This window comes from Delphinus delphis, chromosome 4 (assembly GCF_949987515.2).
Source record: "Delphinus delphis chromosome 4, mDelDel1.2, whole genome shotgun sequence".
Classification (NCBI taxonomy): Eukaryota; Metazoa; Chordata; class Mammalia; order Artiodactyla; family Delphinidae; genus Delphinus; species Delphinus delphis.
Genome location: NC_082686.1, coordinates 84,544,114 through 84,559,833, shown reverse-complemented (window position 1 = coordinate 84,559,833; position 15,720 = coordinate 84,544,114). Strand labels below are relative to the sequence as shown.

General features: G+C 38.6%; 1 pseudogene; it reads left to right on the top strand.

Annotated features, from left to right (window-relative positions):
• Positions 1-3,951: 3,951 nt before the first annotated feature.
• The window catches only part of LOC132424426 (DNA polymerase eta pseudogene), a 76,075-nt pseudogene continuing 64,306 nt past the window's right edge, over positions 3,952-15,720 (top strand).

The following is a 15,720-nucleotide window of genomic DNA, read 5'->3' as shown; positions in this document are numbered from 1 at the left end:
GAAACACTGAATACTTGCTGGCATAGAGCATAATGTGTGTGTGATAGAGGAAAGGGGTGCTGGGAGGACAGACTGTTCTCTGGGCTTCTTTCTCAGTTAGAAAGAGCCAGATATTATGCTTGTTGATTGAATGATTATGGCACAAAGTCACAAAAAGTTGAAATAGAGTAAGAACAAAACAAAAATCCAGAAACTTCACCTCAATATTTCATCCACTGAACTCTTCAAAAGTCTCTGACAGAGCTCCTAATATTGCTTGGTAAATATGATTTTTTTAAATGGGGGTGAGGTTCTTTGATAAGATGTAAGAAAAGTACTTTAATTCAGTTAAACATCAGCATAATGATGGTGAACAACTCACTGGAGACTGAAGTGCTACTAAATTATAAACGAGAAAGATGTTGTAAAAGGGAAAGAGTCAAACTTGGAATGCTGACTTTATGCTCTGGACCCTGAAATGGCTAAATTTTCAGGATACTCCAATTTCCTCTTGACTGGTTCACACACTTCTAGTTCCTTCTCTATCTCACCCTAAGCCCTCTTTGCCTCCCAGAAAGTGGGAAATGCCCCTCTTAAACAGATCAAATGAAACAGGGAGAGAAACTATATATTTTAGTCTGAATCCCTCATCAGCTCAGAAAGAAGGCAGCATTGACCTAACTTAGCACCATATACCTTACCTTTCAGCTGGTACCTTTGTGTACCCTCGGCTGATGCCAGCAACTCAGCCCCACGTCTCCCACTCAGCTCTCCCAGGCTTCTTAGAACTCGGATTCCCAAGACAAAGCACAATTGAGGCCCAGTTAGTGCTCAAGTTTACTGAGAATTAAGCCATAGGCAGATACCATCAAAACACATTTCACTTGTGACCTTTCACAGCCAGCGAATTGGAAGGATTTTCCTTTGCCGGGATTGAATTTAAAACGACTTCCCAGGAGCAAAAGGTCAGCCTGGGGAATCATGATATCCAGTTAAACACAGCTAAATAGAACATTTTAGCATGACAATAAATGGAGTTATATTTAGCTGATTTGGGAAACTATCTGGCCAAGGGAAAAGGAGGAGTACAGAGATTCTTCATCTACCACCCCTCCCCCTACAGATGGAAAAAGTAATGGAGTAGTGCAGACAAGCACAAAGGTGAAGAATTTTACTAAATCTGTCCAGTGAGACCGTTTTTGCTTTCCCAACATTTACCATGTTCTGAGTAGGACGTTTTGGTTGAATTGCATAAAGGCTATATTGTCCTCTTGACACACACATGAAATTCCTATTAGCACGACTGGAGCAAGATGGGCTCCAAAGGGAGAACATACCCTCAAATAACTTTCTAGGCAGCTTTGATTTCTAGATATGTATGAGGTGAAAGCACATTAGCCAAACTAGCTTTGATAACAAATGCATTCTTTTTTAACAAGGAAAGACTGAAGGGAAAAAATAGTTGGCACTCATCTGCCCTTAACTTGAAATGCCCCATGCTATTTTGAAATAGCCTTATATTTTGCTGTTGTTAACTAACAGATGGTTTTGTTAGCTGATGACTGTTTCTCTAAATAACTCCTGACAATAAAAGGCTGTGACATATGAGAGCAAAATGGGGACCATAAGTGGTAGCCTTTTACCTCTAGAATCTTACCTTGTCGTCCATCCTGAAATTTGATGTGTGTAATTGCAGCCACTGGGAAGGTGTGGAGTGCTATAGCATCACAGATCTGCCAATAGTTAGAAGAGATTATAGGTGTATGTTGTTTTCTTAGAAGGGAAGAAAATATATTTAATTGAAACCAATTTAGAAATCAGGATCCCTGTTAGTTTAGAGTGAGAACGTTTTCAATGAAATACTGTTTCATTCTGGCTATGAGAGATCCACAACTTTCCTCTCCCAGGCTCAGTGTGCTATTTGATAGGGAATCCAATGTTTGTTCTTGTCCCCCAAGACCCTATCTACTACACAATGAAATGGTACTCTAGGTGAATATAATCCATAGTGATTTAGCAAAAACCATCAGCCACAGCCTTGTGGAATTCATCTAACATTGTTTCACTTAGAGTGACCGATCTCTCTGCTTATAAGGTCTTTTTCATATGAAACTGCCTTCTTTCATTCTATCTTTTTAAAAATATCACCTGGTCTTTTTACTTATGTTTTATTCTGCCTTTGGGCAGTCCAAAACGGGCATGGCCTAACCTGGTTGGGCATAATATTGGCCACTTTCCAATCTCCAGCTGAGGAAAAGGTATGGCCAAAGGGCGTTACTAAATTCACAGAACTGATTCTCAGGCCTCAAGCCCTTGGTTCCTAAAGGTCTATTTGGTCCAGACACTTTGAATCTACCCTCAACCTGGGAAGACCTTTATATCATATAAATAAGAATAAAGCCTTTGTACAATTCAACAAACAGGTCCTACATAGAACATGGTAAATGTTAGGAAAGTTCCCATCTTACCTCTCCAACTTCATCTTGCTCTTTTCTCCTAATTTATTGCTGACCTCTTATTGTTCTCTTAATACCTTTACCTAGCCGCTACAGTGTGGCACACTGATCTGTTATGCCCAGAATCCAAAGACAGCTCCATTTCCTGCTTATTGATTTAATCTCTCACCCTTGGTTCCAAAGGTTCCATGATGATTGTAGCCTACCACTAAAATGAATCAACTCAATCTTTATTCTTTCCCCATAGATGATCTCTCATCCAAGTCTGTGACCACACATTATCACCCTAGGACCATAACTCTATTCCCCTCTAGGACCATAACTCATTCCAAAAAGTCCATGTCTTCCAGAGGCCTGGATAAGCATAGATTACCTGAGACATCTCCTTTTAGATACAGCTAGAATATTGTTGCAGTAATCCCATCATTGAGATGACAAGATGATGGTGAACTAAAGTATGGTAGTAACAGTAGGAAGGAAGAAAAATAGTCATATTCAAAATATATTTTTGACAAGACTTGATAACTGATGAACAAAAGGGAATAAAAAGAGGAAAAGACCGAGGGTGACTTTCAGATTTCTGACTTGGAAAACGTGTTGAATGCTGGATGTGATCAAAGAATAGGGGTAAAGAGTTTGAGATGTGAAAATCATTGAAACAAGGGTGACATAGGCACATGTCTTGTGTTTATCCCATTATTATTATTTTTTATTTGGTTGCACTGGGTCATAGTTGCAGCACGCAGGATTTTCGTTGCCACATGCAGGATCTTCGCTGCAGCATGTGGGATCTTTTTAGTTGCAGCATGGGGGATCTTTAGTTGTGGCATGCGAACTCTCAGTTGCAGCATTTGGGATCTAGTCCCCTGACCAGGGATGGAACCCCTGAATTGGGAGCATAGAGTCTTAGCCACTGGACCACCAGGGAAGTCCCTATCCCATTATTTATGAATGCTCTTATGTGAAATATGCATATCTTTAATTTGAATAAATTGTCAAAAAGTAGAATAGGGGGCTTCCCTGGTGGCGCAGTGGTTGAGAGTCTGCCTGCCGATGCAGGGGACACGGGTTCGTGCCCCGGTCCGGGAAGATCCCACATGCCGCGGAGCGGCTGGGCCCGTGAGCCATGGCCACTGAGCCTGCACGTCCACAGCCTGTGCTCCGCAACGGGAGAGGCCCCAACAGTGAGAGGCCCGTGTACCGCAAAAAAAAAAAAAAGTAGAATAGGGAAATCTTTATAAAATCACAGAACTTCGAATCCCAGTTCCCTTCTCTGTAAATGGTGATGACAGTATTTACCCAGGATACTGGTAAAAATAGAACACACTTTTTACAAACCACCTGATACAGTGCGTAGCACAGTATACTCAATAAACGATAGCTGCTATTGTACCTATGATTTGGAATGGCTTACTACACATGATCTGAAGATTAAGTTGGTAACTCGCAAACTGAAAACTGAACCAACAATGAAGTGTTGAAGAATGCAGACAACACCCAACCTGGACTGCGAGCCATGGAATCTCTGCTATTATGTATTGCTTACCTAGCACTTCAGCCCAGCAAATTTCAAGGTCAGTCATTATCATTTCCTAAACACAGGAAATGAGAAAAGCCCTTCACAGATGGGGAAAACACAGCACACTTGCTGGTAGGAATCACACAGTTCAGCTCAAACAAGTTCAAATATTTGATGTCCGAAAGTCATTGTCTATGAACAAATCTCTATACCAAGACATCAAAGAAAACAACCCAAAGGTACCTCTGACCTTCTTCCTTATGAAGACAGAGGCTGAGTAACTGGGTTGTATATACAGGATATGCAACCTCAGATAATCTTGGGGGCAGGGTGGTAAAGTTATGCAGGCCTTTCCCTCAAAGAATGTCTTATGCGCTCGCTTTCTGAAAATGACAAATTGTGAGTAATCTTTTTCACATAAAAATAACTCTGAAAATGATTGTACATATAAACAAATATAACAAATAGAAGAACAAAATGTGCCTCAAAAACAAAAAAGCCTGTTTTGTGAATAAAAAGGACCCACATTTTTCCCACACCCTTTGTTACTGACTGAAATCTTCTCTAAGTAAACTGATCATGTCATCATGCAAATAATTGTCAGAATCACCTACCGTGGTTAGAGTGGAAGCTACTGGCAACCCACATACCCACCCACAAAGAAAAGTGCATCAGTTACGATTATCTGGTTGCAGGTGACAGAAACAGACTCTGGTTAACTTAAGCAAAGTAACAATAATAATTAACAAAAATAAAATAAATTATAGACCCTAATGAAAAAGTGAACAATCAGGCGTTGGCAGCAATAGGATCAAAGATGCTCCAAGAAATTAGGAAAGAGGCATTAACAGAGTATCTCTTCAAGGGATGGCCATTGGAAGGACCCATTTCAATGCTTTGTGTCAATGTCCCCTCAATGAAGACTCAAACTCCTGGGAGGATAGGGTTAATCTTATCTCAGACACGTGTCCAAACAGTGCACATGACTCTCCCACTAGAACAGCATGGAAGGAGGGAAGTGAAGTCCCCAGAAGGAAAATTGGAACGTTAGTAACAAAGAAAGGGGAAAGGCTGCTGGGTGGATCAACACCACAGGTTCCACCGTAGCCTGTCTCAGAAAATATTGGTTCTGAACAGAAACAAGCCTTGGCTTAGGAAACCCATACATGCGATTCGATTCACACGGCCAGTGCAGCATAAAAACTTACATTATTCAAACTTTTTAATTTAGAAAGAAATCTGATGTAAGAGCTCATACTCTTAAAAATATATTTCCCAGCTCTGCCGCTGAAAGCATTTCACCTACAGCAATAGCAGCACCTGTGTACACAACTTGCCGTTAGGAGAACTCATAAAGCGCAGATTACGATTTCAAATCACACTCAAAGGAACCAGGACTCCTTGGAAGATACCCGGCTTCATGTCTTAGGACAGAAAAAATTAGGATGGTGACGGTACCTTCTATGGTTATAGCAGAACAAGATTTTTTCTAGGATGACAGGATGTGCTGAAACGACAACAGATCAGTTGAAAGAGCAGCTACTCACCAAGCCGTGAAGATTCAAACATCCAAACCAAAATATAATAACAGTTACGGTTAATTAGAACAGTTGAGTCTGTGGAAGGCAGGATTCATTACGGCACAGAAACAGAAACGTTCATTTAGAAGGCGTCCCGGGAGACGTAAGGGGCGGTGCGCAGGCGCTTCATCGGCTATTGGTGGCGCGCGCACCATCACGTCTCCGTCAGCAGAGCGAGCCGCTGAGCACGTTACCTCGGCTGAGGCAGCGCAGCTGTGTGGGCCGCTGCCCGGGCAAGCGTTTTCTTGGCCTTTGGTCCTTTCCTCTGTCGTTACGGGGAATAAACCTCTCTCGAAACTGACTAGCCCACTCCCGGAAAGGGAACAGATATTTAAGATCCTTTCATCTTCCTTCCACTGGAAACGGAGCCCAGAGTCGGTGGCGTCCGCGGGTGGCGGTTTTGTCAGGTGTCTGTCACCTTGAAAAATGGCTGATAGAGAAGACAGTTGCTCTGGTGAACATGGACTGTTTTTTGTTTGTTTTTGTTCGAGTGGAGCAGCAGCAAAATCCTCATTTGAGGACTAAAACTTGTGCGGTTGTACAGTACAAATCATGGAAGTCTGGTGGAGTAATTGCAGTACGTTATGAAGCTTGTGTGCTTGGGCTCACTAGAAATATGTGGGCAGATGATGCTAAGAAGTTATGTCCAGATCGTCTGCTGTCACGAGTTCATGCGTCCTGTGGGAAAAGCTGACCTCACCGAATACCGGGAAGCCAGTGTGGAAGTGATGGAGGTAAGGTCTCATTTTGCTGCGACTGAACGTGCCAGCCTTGACAAGGCTTACGGAGACCTGACCAGTGCTGTACGAGAGAGACTACAAAAGCTCCAGGGTCAGCCTGTCTCAGCTGACTTGTTGCCGAGCACCTACACTGAACGGTCACCCCAAGGCCCTACAGCAGCAGTAGGGACTGTTCAGAAAGGTACTTCCATAACATCATATTGTTTCTGCTTCCTGCCTTTGCAACCTGCTTTATTTGGTCACTCTGATCCTTCTTGGATTGACTGAAAGGAAACTTAAACTACAACCTGAATGAATAACAAGGACTCACGTGGAAGGATGTACAGATTCTCTCATCTTTCCAGGTAAGTGGATGTTGAGCTGTGAAAGAGGTCATCCATTAATTTTGTTTATGCTGTACTTTGTTGAACAAATTCTCTTAGCCCATCAGTTTTTCACCTTGTGGTTGTGCACTTTGAATATCGTTTTAGAAATCCATTTCTATCAGAATTTCCTAAAGACATTTCTCTACATGTTTCTTCTATTTGCCTTACAGCTTCTTTTTAGGTATTTCAACCGTATGGAGTTTAGCTTTTTATTTGATTTAAGGTAGGGAGCCACCTTAATTATTATTCTTATCTCGAGTTGGTTTTCCCAACATTTATTAAACAGTCCATTCTTTCTTAACTTCTTATATGTAATTGGGTCTGTTTCTGTAGTATCCCATTAATCTGTCTACTTCTGCTCCAGAAATTATTTTTATTACTGTTCACAGTATTTCATAATATTTGATAAGGACTCCCCTCTGCTTTTGTTTTTCAAAATTGTCTTGGCTATTTATGCACATTTATTGTTCAGTATGTGTTTTAGAATACATTAGTTGAATTCCTTAAAAATCTTGTTGGAATTACATTGAATTTACATATTTAGAGAAGATAGTTACCTTAATGTTAAATTTTTTCATCCATGAACATATTTCAGCAATTTTTTAGGTCTTCATTTATGTCCCTTTTAGTGATTTTTAAGTTAAAAATTTTGATTTATAGTTCTGCTTCTTTTGAGATCTGGAATTCAGTATGTTTTCCTTTTTCTTTCTCATCTAAACTTTTAATTGATATAATATACATAAAGTATACAGACTGTAAGTGTACACTTTGGCTAATTTTCACAAAGTAAGCCCACTTATATAAGCAGCACCCAGATCAAAAAACACCAGAACTCTAGAAGCCACCCTTACCTACCCTCCCAGTCATCATCCTTCCCTACATTATCCCCTCTCTCTTACATTACCACTATCTTGATTTCTATTTAGCTTATTTCTGAACTTTATAAAATTGAAATCATGCAGTATATACTTGAGTATGGCTTCCTTCACTCAACATTGTCTTTGTGAGATTCATCCATTTTGTTGTATATAGTTGAGTTTGTTTACTCTCATTGCTCTGTAGTATTCCATTGTATGAATATACCACAATTTACCCTTATGATGGATATTTGGGTTGTTTCCAGTTTGGGACTACTAGGAATAGTGCTGCTATAAATATTCTTGTAAATATCTTTTGGTGAACAAATGTATGCATTTCTGTTGGGTATATGACTACAAGTGCTCATTTGTGGGGTTTGCCTATATTCAGCTTTAGTTTGCCTGTAGTCACTTTTACTAGATACTACTAAAAATTTTCCAAAATGGTAGTACTGATTTATAATTCCACTAGCAGCATATGAGAGTTCTAGTTGTTCCACATGTTTGTCAACACTTACTTTTTTCTCTTCTGTATTTTAGCCATTTTGATAGGTGTATAGTTATATCATACTATGGTTTTAGTTTGCATATTCCTGGTATTAATGAAATTGAGTACCTTTTTGTCAGTTTGATGACCATTCTTCTTTCATGAAATGCCTGTTTAAGTATTTGCCCTTTTTTTTTTTTGGTTGTCTCATTCAACTATAGGACTTTATATATTCTGGATACGAGTCATTATCAAATATACGTATTACAATATCTTCTGATTTGTGGCTTGTTTTTCAGTCTGTTAATAGTGGCTTTTGATGTATAGAAGGTTCTTAATTTTAATTTGGTCCAATTTATCTTTTTTTTTCTTTTATGGATAGTATTTTTTAATGTCCTGTTTAAGAAATCTTTACCTACCTCAAGTTCATGAAAAAACTCTCCTATATTATTTTAGAAGCTTTATTGTCTTGCCTTTTACAGTTACATTTGCAATCCATTGTGTGTGTGACCGTGAGGTAGGGATCAAGATTCCTTTTTTTATTATATGGGTATCCAATTATAATATCTTTATTATTAAAGCTTTACTTTTTTCCATAAAGGTCTTCTGCATTCATTATGTTAGTTCCTAGATGCTTTAATTTTTTTGTTGCTATAGTGAGTTTGCTTATTTATTATATTTTCCACTTGATTAGTGATATGTAGGGGAATGATAAATGATTTTTTTTGTAAGTTCATCTTTATTTACTTTATCTACCTGACAAAAACTTGAGATATAATCTGCATGAAAGTCCTTTAATAAATAAAATGTAGTTGATGGTTAAAAATATTTTCTTAGACTAGAATAAAATTAGGACAATTAAAAACTTGCTTTTGTGATAATATTAGATTATGATAGTTCTAGATACCAGATATAAGAGAATCTGGGTCTTATTTGCTTTTAATAAAATATTATGAAAGTGGAATTCAGCTGGATATCCCAGAGCAAAGAATTCTGCATTTAGATGCTTTTCAACAGGGTGTCTACACCTTCTTGAAAAAATTTTCTAGTACTTTTGATAATGGTGAGATTCAAAACAATGTATCTATTCTCCTCTTCAGTTGTAATGCGTACTTTTAGAACTATTATTTTGTAACATTATTCTTATTTAGAAGAGCTCTTTCAGTAAAAAATCTTTGAATGTTGGACATTAATCAAAAGGATACAAATCTGTAGCAAGTTAACTCTGTGGGGGAACTTGTAAGGGAAATCTGTTACTACTTGTAGAAGCAATACAGATTCATCCAGAAAAAAACTCCAAGAGAATATAGCTTATTTCTAGTAACAGTGGTAGATTTTCCATGGGCTCCATGTTTTAAAGTAAGAATAAATAATAAAAAAATGGTGTACAAAAGTAATTGTAATGTGAAGATGGTATTTTTATTTATGTTAATAAGTAGTGAAATATTGATATGAGTAAATATTTTTTCTTACTTCTATAAGTATATGTATATTTTTAATGTACACCTATGTACTTGTTTCTATGTGTGCAGAAATGAGTGAACACAGGAAACTTGAATAAGTCAAATAGATCCAGAAAAGTTAATTACAGTACCAACAACAAGGACTGAAAAACACCAGTGGCCACAGATAATAACCAACTAGAAATACACAACAAAAATTTTTAGAAAGGGGCGGACAGTGTGTTACATAATGAATAATTAGACCAAAATCCCAAAGAAAAGAATTAACTGAACAAGCTTGATCCCTTGATGTCTAGTAGAGAAAACCTCTAGGTGACCTTACTAATTAAAATTAAATACTGATTTGATATATAATTTGGTTCCAGTAATACTAAAACTAGTTTAATATATCAAAGTGGCAAGATAATACCCAATTTAGGGAAAAAAGGAGACAATCCAAATTTGGCAATAAAAAAGATACAAATGGTATTGAGTATTTTTTTTACATGCACAATTCCCTGCAATATGAAAGACACCAGCCTCTCCAAAACCAAGTCAAACCTGTGGTCAACCACATATTTCTACAGCCCAAATTTTTTCTTTCTTTTCCACTGTGCTGTGCTGATAATGTATCAGCCTTCCTTAATCCTGTCCAAGTTGAGATGTGCTTTGCCTTCACTGAGATTAAGGTACAGTCTCCAAATCTACTACCATCTACAGGTTTTCTTTCATTAGAAACATATTATTAATTATTCTGATGGAAGGAGAGTGGGAAGAAAGAAAAAAAAATTTAAGAAAGGAGATAGAGAAAGAGGGAAGGAAGGGAGGGAGGAAGGAAGAAAGGAAGGAAGGAAGGGGAAAGGGGAGAAGGAAGCGGAGGGAGGGAGGGAAGCAGAGGAAGGACATAAAGTAACCTTCTGAGACACCAAGTTGCTAAGCATTAGGAGATACTCATGAGCTACACAACCTTATGGGATAATAGATAAGTGAGAAACAATAATCATTTAATTGGTTTCCTTATAAATATAGATTAGATTCTATTCAAAACAAAAATCTTGTTTGCCTTGTTCATTCCTATATCACTATTATCTAGAACAAAAGTGCTTGGCACATAGTAAATGCTCAAAAATATTTGTAAAATAAATTGAATAGATGAATGAATTCATGAGTGTGGGTACTCAGGTCCAATTTTGCCATGATGGTTGCTCAACATGTTAGTTAGTGTTAAGCTGTGTCAGTTCAGGTACTCCTGGAAGCAGATACAGAGATGGACCTAGAAGAGCAAGAAATATATTGGGGGAAATAAATTGGTGTCAATAGTAGGAAGGAAAAGACTTTGTATCCCAATGCTGTTTTGTCACTTGTGAATGGAGAGAGGAAAGGAAGGAGGATTGGGTAGGAAGAGCCTCAGACTGCAATGTAGCTCAAGAAAGTCCCAGTCAGGCCAATGGGGAAGCCAAAAGCAAAGATTAGAGAAGTCCCATATGGGGCCAAAATGACCTGGCTCTACAGTACTTGGTGCACAGAACCCCTCCTGGGCTGTTACTGGCTGTGAGCAGCCCTGGAAGAGCATGAATTTGGAGTTGAAGACTGTGGAGGATCCCAAATTTGCAATATCTGGAGGCTCTCTGCTAATTACACTCTTAAACAGATTCTTTCTTGATAGGGGATTGAGTGGCATACCTCCATGGCCATAGAAACCAAAAGGCTCCCTGTTTCTAATGTTGAGTAGATCAGATTCAGTATCAACACTAAATCTTCTCTCCTCATTCCTACCATGAACTCTGTGAACTTTTTCTCCTTGAATACAGAAGATTATCCCTTTCTTCCCATTCAATGTCTGCACGGATTTGAAACCTTTCACTTATGCAAATGTCTCTTTTGCCAAGAGAGTTGACAGATGTCAACTTTTTAAATTACACATAGAAAGGGCAACTCTATTGCCAACCATCAAAGACTACAAAGTCATTCCATCGTTTTACAAATATCCCTCACTTAAGTGGTAAACGTTCAGTAAATGTCCATATCTAGCTTGTAAACCAATGCTGGCATCCCTTTGCATCCATACCTAATTCTAGGACACTTCTTCCCTATATTAGTTCAAAGTAAGGGATAAGACACATATACAAATAAGTATGGTATATATTTTATAGGTATATAATTTTTAAATATGCAAAATATATGTCACATAACACTATAATGTGGATAGTGAAAAGTGCTAATGAAGTACAAACATATGCAATAGAAGTTCAGAGAAAGGAAAGATTACTTCAAACTGGGAGGACTGGAGGAGAGTTTCATGGAGAAGATGTCATTTACTCTGGGTCTTTAAAGATGAGTAAAATTTGTACATGTAGAGATGAGGTAAATGACATTGGCAGAGAGAATCACATGCACAAGAGCATGGAACCAAGAAAGTACAACCTTGTAAAAAACAAAAACTCAGAACATAATAGTTTTCATAGCAGTAGGATCAATTAACTGACAAGTTTCAGGCAGCTCTTAGTTCCTAAGTTTGAAATCTAAGATACTGTCAGCCTGCTAATCACTAGTAGATGTACTGTTATTATTGTCTGTTCATAAGTTTGACATCAGAAAAATACACTTGAGCATAAATCTGACCATTGTCTCTTGGCCATCAGGACCATCCTGCCTTGAGGACACATTTTATTAGCATGTACAACGTATGCTAAAAGACTGAACTGAAGACACCCATAAAGTGTAGCTATTGCATGACAGAGTGTTTAAAAATAAGTTTAAGGTGTCATTAGTTCAAGTGGTGGTTCTGACACCAAATAGCTGCTCTTTGACTGATCTAAGAATGAACACATTCTCTCTATACAGTGTTCCATTAGCGATTTTAATTGCATGCTAAGCTTTATAATTTGTTGCTGTCATTTAGGTTCATGTACTGTACTAATATTTATTCTGCATATTATGTAACACCTTATTAAGTTTATTGCCCGCTTTCTATAAATTTTTTTTATCAGACTTCATGTGAGAAGCTAACTTACGTATCTATTAAAAGTAGTCCTTGAGTTACAGGTTCTCTTAGTATTCTGAACAGAGTTTTTAAATTAAGTCTGTGGAAGGAAAAAGGAGATGGTTTGCTTCCCAAATAGGAAATAAAACCTGTATATACATCCTATTACACAATATCTATGCCCTGAGGACCATGAATAATATAAATGGTGACTACTTGGTTTGTCTTTTTCATGCCCTCCATGGAGTTTTCTCTGACAAATGGGACCTGAATACGTACCTTCCTTTAATTCACATTCAATAAGTGAATGGCCATTCACTTTGCTTAGCACAATGTCTCAGACCTTAAAGCTTAATGAAAATTTTTAGTGAAATAAATAAATATATAATAATTAAGGTCTACTTCCTAAACATCTCCTCCATAACATTATATCACATAGTACATGCTCAATAAATCACAATGATGGTAGAGACACAAATTCAAAATATAATTGGAGAACAACAGCAAACTCCTCATGACCATCTCAGCACATATCCTTGTCTCTCCTTTCATTCTTTCTCTACCTTTCTAAACTTAACTCTGTGGACTGCTCAAGCTCAAGATGGTGGAGTAGAAGGACATGGGTTCACCCCTCCTTACAGAAACATCAAAATCACAACTAACTGCTGAACAACCATCCACAGAAAAATGTTGGAACCTACCAAAAAAGATACCCTACAGCCAAAGCCAAAGAAGAAGCCACAACGAGACAGTAGGAGGGGTTCAATCATGATAAGATCAAATCTCATACCCACTGGGTGGGTGACCCACAGACTGGAGAGCAATTGTACCATGGAGGCCTTCCCACAGGAGTGAAAGTCCTGAGCTCGATATCACGCTTCCCAGCCTGGGGATCCAGCAACAGGAGGAGGAGCCCCTAGAGAATCTGGCTTTGTTAGCCAGCAGAGTTTGAGCGCAGGAAATCCATGACTGGGGGAAATAGAGACTCCACTCTTGGTGGGTGCACACAAGGTCCCATGCACACCAGAACCCAGGGGGAAGAAAAGGTGACCTGATAAGAGACTGGGCCAGACCTACCTGTTGGTATTGGAGGGTCTCCTGTGGAGGTAGGGGGGTGGCTGCTGCTCACTGAAGGGACAAAGACACTGGCAGTGGCAATTCTAGGGAGTACTCATTGGCATGAGCCCTCCTGGAGGCCGCCATTAGCTTCACCCAACAGCCTATAGGCTCCAGTCTTGGGACACCTCAGGCCAAACAACCAACAGGGCAGGAACACAGCCCCACCCATCAGCAGATGGCCTGCTTAAAGTTTTCCTGAGCACAGTCTTGCCCACCAGAGGGACAAGACCCACCTCCACTTACCAGTGGAATTCAGCCCATCAGGAAGCCTGCACAAGCCTCTTACACAGCCTCATCCACCAGAGAGCAGACAGTAAAAGCAAGAAGAACTACAGTCCTGCGGCCTGCAGAATGGAAACCACAATCACAGAAAGTTAGACAAAATGAGACAACAGAGGAATATGTCCCAGAGGAAGAAACAAGATAAAACGCCAGAAGAACAACTAAGTGAAATGGACATAGGCAACCTGCCGGAAAAAGAATTCACAATAATGATAGTGAAGATGATCCAAGACCTCAGAAAAAGAATGGAGGTGAGGACTGAGAAGATGCAAGAAATGTTTAACAAAGTCATGGAAAAAAAAACAAACAGAAATGAACAATATAATAACTGAAATGAAAAATACACTAGAAGGAATCAATAGCAGAATAACTGAAGCAGAAGAATGGGTAAGTGACCTGGAAGACAGAATGATGGAAATCACTGCCACAGAACAGAATAAAGGAAAAAGAATGAAAATAAATGAAGACAGTCTAAGAGACCTCTGGGACAACATTAAACGTACCAACATCACATTATAGGGGTCCCAGAAGGGGAAGAGAGAGAAAGCACCTGAGAAAATATTTGAAAATAAAATAGCTGAAAAATTCCCTAACATGGGAAAGGAAAGAGTCACCCAAGTCCAGGAAGTGCAAAGAGTCCAAGACAGGATAAACTCAAGGAGGAACACAAGACACAGAGTAGTCAAATCAACAAAGACTAAAGACAAAGAAAAACTTTTAAAAGCAGCAAGGGAAAAGCAACAAATAACGTAAAAGGGAATTCCCATAAGGTTATCAGCTGATTTCTCAGCAGAAACTCTGCAGGCCAGAAGGGAATAGCATGATATATTTAAAGTGATGAAAAGGAATAACCTACAACCAAGAATATTCTACCCAGCAAGGCTCTCATTCAGCTTCGATGGAGAAATCGAAAGCTTTACAGACAAGCAAAAACTAAGAGAATTCACCACCAGACCAGCTTTGCAACAAATGCTAAGGGAACTTCTCTAAGCAGAAAAAAGAAAAAGAAAGAAAGCCACAGCTAGAAACAGGAAAATTACTAATGGAAAAGCTCACCAGTAAAGGCAAACATACAATAAAGGTAGGAAATCATCCACACACAAATATTATATCAAAACCAGCAATTGTGAGGAGAGCACAAATGCAGGCTGTTGGAAATGCATATGAAATTAAAAGACCAGCAACTTAAAACAATCTTGTTTATATACAGACTGCTATATCAAAACCTCATGGTAACCACAAACTGAAAATCTACAATTGATACACACACAAAAAGAAAAAAGAATCCAAACATAACACTAAAGTTAGTCATCAAATCACAAGAAAAGAGAACAAAAGAGGAAGGGAACAAAAACAAACCCCAAACAATTAACAAAATGACAAGAAGAACATACATATCAATAATTACCTTAAACGTAAATGAATTAAATGCTCCAATCAAAAGACTTAGACTGGCTGAATGGATACGAAAACAAGACCTGTATATATACTCTCTACAAGGTAGCCACTTCAGATCTAGGGACACATACAGACTGAAAGTGAAGGGATGGAAAAAGGTATTCCATGAAAATGGAAATCAAAAGAAAGCTGAAGTAGCAATACTCATATCAGACAAAATGGACATTAAAATAAAGACTGTTACAAGAGACAAAGAAGGATACTATGTAATGTTCAAGGGAATAGTCCAAGGAGAGGATATAATAATTGTAAATATATATGCACCCAACATAGGAGCACCTCAATATATAAGGCAAATACCAACAGCCATAAAGGGAGAAATTGATAGTAGCACAATAATAGTGGGGGACTTTAGCATCCCACTTTCACCAGTAGACAGGTCATCCAGACAGAAAATTCATAAGGAAACACAGGCCTTAAATGACACATTAGACCAGATGGACTTAACTGCTA